The sequence below is a fragment of the Mesoplodon mirus genome (genome assembly GCF_964341445.2).
Source record: "Mesoplodon mirus genome assembly, chromosome: 9".
Lineage (NCBI taxonomy): Eukaryota > Metazoa > Chordata > Mammalia > Artiodactyla > Ziphiidae > Mesoplodon > Mesoplodon mirus.
Window position 1 is genome coordinate 82,358,397 of NC_138985.1, and position 12,739 is coordinate 82,371,135.

The 12,739-nt window shown below is 38.8% G+C and overlaps 2 protein-coding genes and 1 long non-coding RNA gene across 5 annotated transcripts in view; 2 read left to right on the forward strand and 1 right to left on the reverse strand.

Moving 5' to 3' along the window:
* Positions 1-12,739, reverse strand: part of TFEC (transcription factor EC) — a 662,156-nt gene that overhangs the window by 533,310 nt on the left and 116,107 nt on the right. The window lies entirely within an intron of this gene.
* Positions 1-12,739, forward strand: part of CAV1 (caveolin 1) — a 33,643-nt gene that overhangs the window by 5,443 nt on the left and 15,461 nt on the right. The gene's annotated exons all lie outside the window — the stretch shown is intronic.
* On the forward strand, positions 2,179-8,781 carry LOC309809981. The gene is made up of 2 exons (XR_014294928.1): positions 2,179-5,813; positions 5,845-8,781. It is a non-coding gene; the product is annotated as an uncharacterized lncRNA (long non-coding RNA).

Here is a 12,739-nt window from a genome sequence, read left to right on the forward strand (position 1 = left end):
TGCAATGTGAGTTGGGTCATAATCGACAGATGGAATGCAAATAGCTGAGAAAAGTACAGAAGGACATTCTAAATGACAAGACATGGAGATGGGAATGTCACACACAGGTCATAAGTCTGGAAGGTTTAGCAGCCCATTTTGACTGAAATTAGAGTTCATGTGGCATAGTGGTAGGTCATAGAGATGAAACGACTGATCGTGGCCAAATGATAGAATCCTGAATCCAGTACTCCTGATAAGTTTGAACTTTATCATGTCAGCAGTGGGAAGCCAAGAAGATTTCAAGCTTGGAATGACATGATGAAGGTGGGCTCTTTGGAAGATGACTGGTTAAGGTACAGGATGTAATAAAAGGTAGCCAGTCTGGATGAGGAGCAAACAGTTATGATGTAATTGCATCATGGTCTGGACTTGAAATGAGAAGAACAGTATGCAGTGGCACTGGGAATAAAACCACATAGGCACAAAATGACAGAATTTTAGAATTGGAAGAGAATGTAATGGTTACCGGGTTAACCTCCAATTCCTTTTTTTAACATTAAGAGAAACTTAAGAGTTAAAAAAGTTTAAATTTCTATCCACGTTTTCACATGGTTAGTGTCCAAAACAGATATTTTGAAATATATCATAAGGCATGAATAGATAAGATTATGTGATTTTCACGGATTATTGTCATGAGAGGAGAAATGAGCTGAGATGATTCTGAGCCTAGCTCTGAGACAAATCAGTACATCTGAGAGGAGATCTTTGTTGAAAATAAAAATATGCATTTGTAACCTTCTTTTCTAAAATTTGAATATAATGATTCTTAAATATACACAGATACAAAATTTTCTTTAGCAGTCAAGAAAAGGGATGCGCATGGTAATCAGTTTGGGTTTCAAAATAACGGCCTAATGCCGCCATGATCCCTTTCAACTATAAAGCATTCTAGAGCAATTAGTAATTAATATCAATATAACAGAGATTTTAAATTTCATGTTTGCTTGATATAATCAAAGCATAAGATTTAAAAGGTCAGACTGCCCCAAAGCACTCAACACCATGTTAATAGTCTCTTCTATTGGGATTGGTATTGGTTTGGCTTATTTGTTTGTTTAGGAGATAGCCTCACAAGATGGTGACTGATACTCTGCCACACATGAGATTATGCATGGAGTTCAGAATCCCCAGCTTGTAAAAGAGCACTATGGTCATGTGTGGTGGGAAATTATTCTCACATCACTGAGCAAATAACAATATTAAAATGGGGGACATTATTCATTCATAACCATCTGAAACACTTTCAAATTCAGTCAACAGTGACATACATTTTAAATGCTTATTAAAAGAAAGTATTTTTTCTTTCTCCACCTCCAAATTGTGGTCAAAAAAAATTGAAGAATTAGCTCAACTTTGGTTCTAACTGAATAAAATTTCATATTATTTATTAAAATTTAAGATAAGATACACCAAATATTCTTGAATTATGAAAAAGTTCATGATGTGGGTTATTCTTCCAATCGACAGCAGTGCTGGCTACCTTTTAAAGGGGTTTGAAGTAAGAACAGCTGCAAACTATTGCATCTGGAAAGTCCAATAATTTCAAAAACCACCTGCTTATGCATCCTGCCCACTCAAGTTCATAAAATAACAGACACTTTCATACTCTAAATTAAACTGCTTTTTAGTTTGCCCTACTTTTAACCATAAGTTATTGTTCTCTATGATGAAATATCCAGAGTGAGCTGACCCCTAGAAGAATAGGGCTGTGTGCACTGGGCTATGGGCTCCTGGGCCCTTTCATGATCCTCCTGGCCAGATTTGCAGTGGGAAAAGGGTAGGGCTGCTATTTTCATACAAAGATGGTTTAGGCCAAGAAACACACACTCTTCTTCCACTCGCTGGACCCTATATATATTATCTAAGTTACTATACACTAAAGCCCTGGAGAAAAAGATTTGCATGCTATACTTCTGTTAAAAGAAGTTTTCTAAAAAGGTAGCCCTTAGCCCCTAGAAATATGCTTAACCACAGGTGCTCAGAGGCACCTGGACAGAGTAGAAAGAGTACTGTGCCAAGAAAAGAAATTTTTGTGACTTTTGTTAACTTTCTTTTTTAAAACTTGAATGTTAATGATTCTTAAATATATAGACACAAAATTCTGATTCTTTAAAAATCAAGAAAAGGCATGCACATAGTAATCAGATCAGTTTTGGTTTCAACCTAAGGGCCAAACTAGAAAGTGTCTAGTCCCATTAGTGTGGGACACCAAAGAAGGAGGGGGAAGGATTTCAGGGCAACAGATTTCTCTTTCTCAGCAGTCCCTGAGAGTGGAGCACATAAACAAAGAGCAAACTTGTTTAACTAATCAAAGCTAATAAACACCAGCCTTAAAAATATTTTGAGCAAGCTATTTTACATTTCTATGCTTCAATTTCTCTAACTATAAAGAAAAGAATGAGAGTCATTCTCATATAATAGCATTCCCCTCCCAAACCCATTCACCTTTCAATAAATGATTACTATATATCTATTATATGCCGTGCACTACAATATGGAACAAAGATAGATATGAGCACTGCCCACAAAGAGTTTATGACTATCTTCCTTGTCTCTCTTCATTGCAGTTTCCTTTGAAAACTTTTGCTGAAATTCCTTTACCAAATTCTACTGTATGGTAAAATCTTAAAATCTTTAGGGCATAGTTTAAAACATGCCTCATCTATAATGCCTCGAATTGTTCCTGAGCCAGTAAGTAAGGCTAGGGGAAAATAAGGAACATATATTTAAAATATACATATAAAATATGTAATATATATATATATATTTTTTTTTTTTAGAGTCCAATGTACCACTTTTATTTAGGAAAACACCAAAGGAACATATATTTTTTAAACAATTTGCCCCTGTTTGGGTCCTATAAAAATTATAATTAACTTATAGAAAAGATTTTAGTTCTTCTCTAATATTCTCCCTTCCCATATTGTTGCTTGACTTTTAATCTTCCTATTGAAAATTTAAAATTTTCAACCTTTTTAAAACCTCATATCCTCTTTATAAACCCAAGAGGGCTCTCATATTCACCTGGGCATCAGAATCATCACAGGAATTTTTTAAAATACAGATGCCTGGGCCCACTACATAGTTACTAAACTAGAGTATCTAGGGATGGGGCTTAATCTAGGGCCTCTAAGCTCCCTAGATTGTGAAGTCAGGCTTAGAAATTATTGTACCCAAGGCTGGCTTAAAGATATACACTTGAATGGTTCTACCCTAAGAGAACAGTTCAGTCACACTATGTAATTCTAGATGCTCTTCCTGCCAGAAGAACACTTGAAGGTTAGGCCAGTTTAAACTCTGCCAAGGAGTTCTGAAACACCATAGAGGGTTCCCAAATCAGCCTTGCTCAGTGGTCCTCCATCCCTTGAGGCCACTTGGGCTTACAGCCAACTGCAAGCTTAGAGCCTCAGAGTGACCTAGGGGCGGGGTGGCCATATGTTCTAGGTTGTCCCATGCAGACAAGTTAATAATGGTCAATAGCTATCCTGAATAACTATTAATTATTTTAATTATTAATTATAATTAATTACTAATAATGCCCCTTTCATTCTCAGAATTGTCCCAGTTTGGAAGAAAAATTATATGGTCATGAATGAATTGGCAATGACCTGTCACTGATTCCTGTACCTGAAATACATTGGAAGTCCCTACTTGCACTATTTTTTTAGCAAAATGGGCAAAACTTCCATTTAAGAATGTCATGCTTTTCTTTCCTCTCCAGTCTCCAGTGTCACCTCTCTCCTATCCTTCATTGGCCACCAAGCTGTACTATAACTTGGAGGAGTTGCTCTTCAGGGCCAATCTACTCTACCCTCAGACCTTAGTTTCTTTCCCTGCAACACAGGGTTAATGAAACTGACATCCTTCCATCACATATTTTGTCAACTACTCAATCAAAGATTAAAATGTTTAAAATAGTTTTAATTTTTTTCAGTTAGTCCAGGAAACATAAAATGGCATGCTTTCACATGAGCCATTGTTTAGAGTGGGGAAGTGCTTTTAATTTTGTCTTAAAGGAAATCTGCATGATCCATGTACTGAGCACCTACCAAAGGAATTTAATTGGTAGAACAGATTTACACCTTCACAGAATACATATTTCCTGACTCTCCTATGCTGATGTTTTAGATATAAAATATATTTTGTTTTCTTTATTAAACCTTGAGAAGATGTCTCTTGTTGGTCATTTCATAGCAGGGGAAGTACATATTCCTAAAGACACAACTGAGCTTCCCTTTAGCCACTGTTAGTTATTTAGGTAATTAAGAAGCAGGCATTTTTAATTTTGAGAAGGCTTAAATAAGTTTTGATGGTGTATGTATGTGCTTAATATATTATTTCATAGCAATTTAAAAGTGAAAAATTTTAAAGATGCATTCAGTATTTAAACCTTTCTTGAGCCCAGCAAGGACATTATAATATAAATGGACATTGATAGATTCTATGTAAAAAGATAAATTGCATCTAGAGATTACACCGGGTCATCTCACTGATGTAGGCATCAAACGCAATTATGGTTTCTCATTTATAATGAAGAACTGAAAAAGATTCTGATTTCTGAACCCAAGTAGTGAGAAAGTAGGAAACTGGGAGGAAAAGAAGCAAAGACAAAGAAAGGACAACAAGGCCCCTTCTCCCTGCCCTGCCACCCGCCCTGTGATGGACTGGGCTTTGCACGTGCCAACTCCAGGAGTCCCCCACATCCATTGCTTTGCACGGTGCTGCCATGTCTGATGACACGATCAGGTTCAGGCATTGACTGAGTATTAACTCTCAGCTCCTGCCCCGAAGAGTTTATCAGGAAAGCAAATATATAAACAAATCTGAGTGAGTTCACTGTAACTTAGGGATGCGCTATAGTTGGACACAAAGCAGAGAGTTCTCAACAATCTCCAAGGCTGAGCACCAGGCATGTGTGGCCGGAAAGGGATGCCAGCAGAGGGAGCAGCAGGAGCAAAGCTACAGAGACCTGAGGGCACCTAACACGTTCTGGGCACCAGTGGCAGGTCAGTGTAGCCAGAGCAAGGGACACAAGCAGGAGCCAGATCAGCATGACCTTCTGTGCCCAGCCAAAGCACCCATCCCTTTGTAGGCCACAGCAACCCACAGAGGTGTTTTTAGGCCAGGAAGTGACCTGATGAGATATGACCTCTGCTAACAGAAAGGGCTAACTTCAGTGCAACAGGGCAAACCAAGGGATGCCAAATGTGCAGGTGGGAGTGAAACAGGACATGGAAGGCTTCCTCCAGCACTTTCTACAGGCTAGCTTGCTGGCACAGATTATTTTACTTATTCCTCCAACAGCCCTTTGAGGAGGTGCTATCATTTTCAGTTATATTCATCTGGCAGATAAGGAAATTCAGACCTGACCATTTGCTCAGGATTTCATAGGTAGGAAATGGTACACTCAGAATTTGAACCCAGACAATTAGACCCCAGGACCAGGGTTCTTAACCACTGTGCTCCAGTGCCTCTCTGTAACAGGTCATGATCCAAGCAGACAGTGGTATCTCCATAGTGAGGAAAGACATGACTGTGTTCTCAGAGTGGCTGAGCAGCATTTGGCAGGGGGATTCCAGACATGGTCTGCTTTGGGAGTGACAGGCCTACAGTTCTAAGGTCAGACTTTAGATCCTGGTAGGTGAGTTGGGAAAGGAGGAGGAAGGACCAACGTAAAGACCAAGATAAAACCCCACACACCTCAAGAAATATGCAAGCTGGGTGACCTCCCAACAAGGCAGGGAGGGTCAAATCCCAAAGACAAAAGTGGGGTACAAAGTGGGGATGTGTCCCAGTGATTAGAAGTGGAACACACACTCAGGACCAGACAAGCTGCAACGCTGGCTTGTGCTGAATTACCTGAGTCTTTAAAGCACGCTGACTGCCCAGGTTGGCCACAGCTCCTGGGCTGCAGCCGATCCTGCCTGGATGTGCAGGGAGGGCTAGGTGGGAGAAAATGAAGCAGGTCCTGACAGGCACTTTGCATCTAATAGCTTCATTTAAGATTCTCAATTTGCCTGTTCAGTTTCTACAGATATTCGTGCCATTACAGCAATACATTGTAAAAATAGGAAACAATTGAGAAAAATCCTAGTTTTATGCTAGTGGGAGAAATGCCTATTTAATCCTGAAAGTAGTTTCTATGAGACTTCCTCCCTAATAACTACACATTTGTTCTCAAAAACAAATACCAGAAGTAAGGAACAGTGCATTTTTACAACGTACCATTAATCTCTCAGAAGAACAATTAAAATGTTCCATCAATCATGGCTCACTGTTTTTTTTCTATATTAGTAATAATAATATATAGCTGGAAGTGGGCATACCAAAACGTTTCAAGGAAATGCAACTGCATTCATTGGATTTCATTGCCAGTTATTTTGGTTAGGTCAACAGAGCCCTCTTTCTCACTTGTTCTTAAGTGTCAGGCTTTTTAGTAGGGAGAGAAATTGTTTGTCTAAAATGGTTAATAACCACCAGTTCACCAAGATATTTTGGGTAAGCCTATTATTCTAGTTATAAAGGTAGGAATGAGAGTCATTCTCAGATGGGTGCTCCCTAGAAAGGCCATTCCGCAAATATTTAGGAAGCACTTACTCTGCACCATGCATGGAGCCTGCCATGCATCCTTGTGCACCAGAGCCTGCCTGACAGAACCACAGCCATCCACCAAGGCTCACCTCAGATATCTGGGCCTCTGTCAGCCTTCCCTGACTGCCCTCATCAGAACTGGTTATCTCTTTTCTTGGCTCCCACCACATTCTGTTTTTGTTTCTATTTTAGCATGTATCAAAGCCCTCTAAGCATTCTGCTTCTCTATCCCCATGCCTCTCTCCCCCCTCTTCTCTTCCCACATCATGTGTAAGTCCTTCAGGACAGAACAGTGGCCCCTGGTGGCCCCAGGACTGTGGCTGCCCAGTGCCCACCCAGGGCCCCACACCGAGTCTGCTGTCAGAAAATGGATACCAACATCATCAAAAAATCTACAAACAATAAATTCTGGAGAGGGTGTGGAGAAAAGGGAACCCTCCTGCACTGTTGGTGGGAATGTAAATTGATACAGCCACTACGGAGAACAGTATTATGGAGGTTCCTTAAAAAAATAAAAATAGAACAACCATACAACCCAGCAATCCCACTACTGGGCATATGCCCAGAGAAAACCATAATTCAAAGAGTCATGTACCACAGTGTTCATTGCAGCTCTATTTACAATAGCCAGGACATGGAAGCAACCTAAGTGCCCACTGACAGATGAATTGATAAAGAAGATGTGGCACATATATACAATGGAGTATTGCTCAGCCATAAAAAGAAACAAAATTGAGTTATTTGTAGTGAGGTGGATGGACCTAGAGTCTGTCATACAGAGCAAAGTCAGTCAGAAAGAGAAAAACAAACACCGTATGCTAACACATATATATGGAATCTAAAAAAAAAAAAAAAAAGAAAAAGAAAAAAAATGGTCAGAAGAACCTAGGAGCAAGACGGGAATAAAGACACAGACCTACTAGAGCATGGACTTGAAGATGTGGGGAGGGGGAAGGGTAAAGTGGGACAAAGTGAGAGAGTGGCATGGACATATATACACGACCAAATGTAAAATAGATAGCTAGTGGGAAGCAGTCGCATAGCACAGGGAGATCAGCTTGGTGCTTTGTGACCAGCTAGAAGGGTGGGATAGGGAGGGTAGGAGGGAGGGAGATGCAAGAGGGAGGAGATATGGGGATATATGTATATGTATAACTGATTCACTTTGTTATAAAGCAGAAACTAACACACCATTGTAAAGCAATTATACTCCCATAAAAATGTTAAAAAAAGAACCAACTTCGTGTCTAGAGGAAAAGTGGACATGCGAAAAGACCAATTAAATAAAAATATGCATGTACTTTAGTAAAAAAAAAAAAAGAAGAAGAAAGAAAGAAAATGGATGCCAAACTGAATCTGCTGAAAAGAATCTGAAATTTCTTTTTTAAGTAATTGAATGTCTTCAGTGAGCTAAAAGACAGTAGGATTATGTCACTGAGTGTATTCCTTTGCTCCTTTTCTCTGCAGCGGCCACATTTAAAGCCTTGTAAGGAAAAACATATCCAAATAATTAAGAAAGAAATCCAAAAACATTCACTCTATTTACTAAGGTAAAGAGACAACTTGCTCTAATATGTATATAAATTTATTATTTAGAATTTTTTAATCTCCAGTTTGAAGAGGACACAGATACATCTCTCCTGAGCCTTCCAATAAGCAGGCTGAGGCACCTGGATGACTTCCCAGGGCCTGCAGAATAAGGCTAATCTCCTAAGTATCTGGCAGGCAGGGCAGGCAGATTCCTAGAATACCAAGAGATGCCATTGCTGCTGCTTGGCACTGCCCCCTGGGGCCAGAAGTATGAAGGCTGAGAGTTGGGCCTCAGGCCACATGAGAGCTCCCCTGCCAAGAGAGGGGTAGAAGGACTCCCTGTCAGACTCCCCATACACCTTTGCACAAATGCAAACATCAGAGGAATGACTAGGTCTGGAGACAGTCCTGACGAAAAATCTAAAACCTTTCTCAAAGCCTAAAGGAGATAACAGCTTTGAGAAACCCAAGCCTCTTCTTCCTTCTCTTTCGCTTTATTACTTCTAGATATTAAGTACACAGAGATATGAGATTTTACTAGCGGGGATGTGGTATTCACTATTTCAACAGCATAGAAGTTTCTTTGTACCTCATAGGTGGTCTGTCAGAGATCTCAGATCTCTTCTCAGAAGAAAAAAAAACAAAAAACAAGCAAAACACTTAAATGTTTCTAGAAGGGGTCAGACATCATTTGTTTCATTATTGATGTCTGGGCCAAGTGAAATGAATGTTAGCTCCTTTTCCAGATATGCTTCTTTCTATCATTTCCTGTGATAGGAGGTTGATTTACTCTAATAAGGATAAGAGTAAGATGTGTCAATTTGACCCCAAATAGTTTTCTCATCAATAAGCTAAGTATAGGAAATCAGGGTCATTATTCAGTTAAGCATAGGTAGGACTAGAAAGTTGCCATTAAAAAAGGGTGATGATGTGTAATGTGAATTTTAGGTGTGACTGATATCTAATATACAGCCAAGATCACAATCCTAGCACATTTAATACTTTATCAATGACTGGAATGAACAAGTTAAAGAGGACTCTCAACTTACAAATGACACCAATTACAATGACCTTATTAACATATATAAAAAAATAACATCAAAGTGATTTTTGGCAAATTACAAATAGTCCATAAAAATAAGATAAAAACCAATACAAAGTAAGATAATGTTAAAAGACTAGGAATAAAACATATAGCTATTAAGTGGGAAAGAAATAGGTAAATATATGAAAAATAAGAAAATATCAGGAGAGGGTTGTCATTTCTGTGAGAGCTTGTGATGTGCAAAATCAAGATGCTTGGTAAACACAACGGATATAGAAACCCCTTGTAATAATTCCACAGCCCCTAAGGGACCAAGATCTCCTGGGTGAGAATCACTATTGTAAACACACCCTTAAATGAATCCATCATGCTCCATACCCCTTGAGCAATAGGGGACCAAAACTAAGTCTATCAATTGTTTCTGAACATTAAACATCTCAATAATTTAATGATATTTTAAAGGAAGCACAATGAATGGAATCAAAAGGAGAATGTAATCCAAAAAAAAAATGTCACAGACAAGATTCTCTACTTTATTTGCTATTGGTCAGACTTATTAAATATAGGATCTGTTTTGATCTTATGAGGGAGGTAGAGATGCTGGAAAGATCCTAGGAAAGAGCAAAAGGAAGGAGATAAGAGATGAAGAGAAACACCCAGGTAGGGCTGGGGAGGGACTGTTTTGTCTGGCAGTTTGTTAGAAGAGTTGAAAGTGAACATAAAATGACAACTGCCTTTAGTTACTGCTAGGTTCTTATGAGACTTAACAAGGAAAATACTGCTCAGACACAATCACCATTCAGGACAAGGAAAAAGGAGGAAGGGGTTAGTTTAAAAAAAAGAAAAGTTAGGTTACATGGGAGAAGAAATTCCAAGTAATGAGAGCGGTTAATCCCAGGAATGTGTCACAAGAGGTTGTTTTGTAAGAGTAGTGTGTTAAATTACTTACTTGTTTATGTAGCTTCTCAAATCCTTCTACCTCTACAGTTACAATTTGGTGTATAAGAATACTGACACAGTCTCATAATTAAGCACAAGCATATGTATGAACACTTTCCTCTATTCCTGCAGGATACCTGGTTTGTTTGGGGGCAAAGAGGAGTTGATGTGGCATTGTGTTAACAGTGGTTGAGAATGCAAGTGGTAAACATCTGAAAGTAGAATACTGCAAAATGCATGCATTGTATGTACCAAAAGGTCAGTATGAAACATTATCTTTATGGCAAGCCTGCCCATCCAATCCCTCCTACACATTGCATAGTCACACAATTTTGCAGCTTGTATAAATCCCTATTGTGATTTAAACTCATGAGAGAGTGTGGCTTCTGCAAAGGGTGGCTGTTTTGTGACTTTAGACCAGTGGTCCTTTACCCTAGCTGCAAATCATCTGGGGAACATTTAAAAATACTGTTGTACACGCTCCATCCCTAGAAATTCTGATTGAATTGGTCTAGGATGGGGCCCAGGCCTATGTATTCTTTTTCCTTTGGAAAGCTCCCCAGGTGATGCTAATGTACAGCTGGAATTGAGTCTGGTTTCAACTCGCAGAATTTCTTAATAATAAAACTGTGTATCATGACAAAACTTTCAGGAGTGTAAGGGCTACAGTGGGGAAATTATTACTTCTCTAGGTCCTCATCGTGCAGAGTCCTTAGAATTTTTATTAGAATATGATATTTATCACTCAAATTCCTATCACAAAAAAAATGCTTTCTGGAACTCTGCTATAGCAACTACATAAGATAGACTTTGTATGTGGGATAAATCTCATGTCACTTATGTAATTCAGTCCTGGTGTTTTTCCCTTTCCTTTGCTCATTCTTTCTATTCTCCCCAAGAGGAAGATCAGCAGGTTAGAGTGTCAGAACGTCATCCCTATGCCTCTTTTTCACTTGGGTTCATGGTTCAGGCATACTAGGAATGGAGCTGACAATATGCACTGGTTTTTCTCCTAATGGTGCGGAGGCCACAGGAAACTTCACTGGACCTAGGGATGGCAGGTGTCCCACACTTCTCCAGGGCCTGGCACAGAGAAGAGAGAAGTCACTGAGAAGTGCTTTACTGATGCCAATCACTCCTCAGAGCAGATGGGGAAACAGCCTCAGATGAAACCTGAATTCCAGATCTCTCTTGGACACTGACCTCAAGTGTTACCTTGGGCCTTGGAAAAGTCACTTGGTCCCTTTGGACAGCAGTTTATTCATCTAACAATCAATAAGTTGAACTAGAAGATCACTAAGTCACTTTTCTAAAATTCTGTGATTCCAGTTAACCAGTATTCATAAAAGTGTGGAATGCTGTAAACATGTGTAAAAGTCCATGCAGAGATAACGGTGGAGGACCCCCTCATCAATACTATTTTTATTACCTTCTTCCTAGATTTTACCAATTGCCATTCTTACTCTTAATATTAAGGCTGTGGGACTTAACTAAATCATCTTTGAAATACTGAGCTATCAACAGATGGCATGCTGAATGCAAATATACTGCAAATAAATATTTGGTCCTGAAGAAGATCAAGAGCTGGAGTTCATTTCCCCTTCTCATTTGGGCTCAGAGCTCTGTGGTCTTTCCTTTTACTTCCCTTGCCTCCAAACTGGCTGTTTGTGTTCAAAGATGGATCAGAAAATCAGTTCCAAAGTTGGTTACAAACTTTCAGTAATTTTTGTTGTTTTTTTTTTTTGTAACCAGCCAATTTCTCTTAGTTCATATAACAAAGAAGTGCATAATTATTTGCAACTTTAGTTAGAGCAATGGTCTTAAAAAGGTCTAGCTAAATAGAAAATGCTCAGACTTTCTGAGTGCTGACAGTTATCAAATTCACCTAGTTCATATGGCCACATTTCTGAAGTTCTTTTAACAGCCCATCTGTGAGCAATAGGATCAGATGACTAAGAACTACATGACAGAAGCACTATTACTTTGAATCATATTTTCTCATTACCCAGCTATAAAGAGTGTTTCTCTCTGACCTATATAAAGTTCAGAATTTAGGACCCTATGTGATTTTAATCCCATCATTTAGCACCCCAGCTGTATGAATCTGAAAGTAAAAATGAAGTTGTTTGAATTCCAGACCCCCTGAACATTCATTCTCAGGGAGCTCATCAGCTCCCTAAGCTAAACTATAGGTTTAAATCTAAACCTAAATCTGTAGGTATGAACCCAAATTTCATGATAAACAAAAACTGAATAGATCTGTCTTCCCTGACATTACTCACCTTTTGATCATTCTTTTACCAAAATTACTATGACTGGGTTAGAATAATAGAATGCAATCAATAAATGCAATCACTAGCCCCTGGCCAGATAATAACACATTCAGAACTTTCTTTCCTAAAAGAGATTTTATCATGTTTGTGCTCTTGTAAATAGGAGAAAGAGAGAAATATAACTTAATAAATGGAAGCATTCACTAATTTATTCATTTATATATTCAACAAATATTAATTTAGTATCTACTACATTCCAGGGAGCTTACAGTCTAGTAGCAGAAATAATCTCACACACATACAAAATCAAACCATTAAA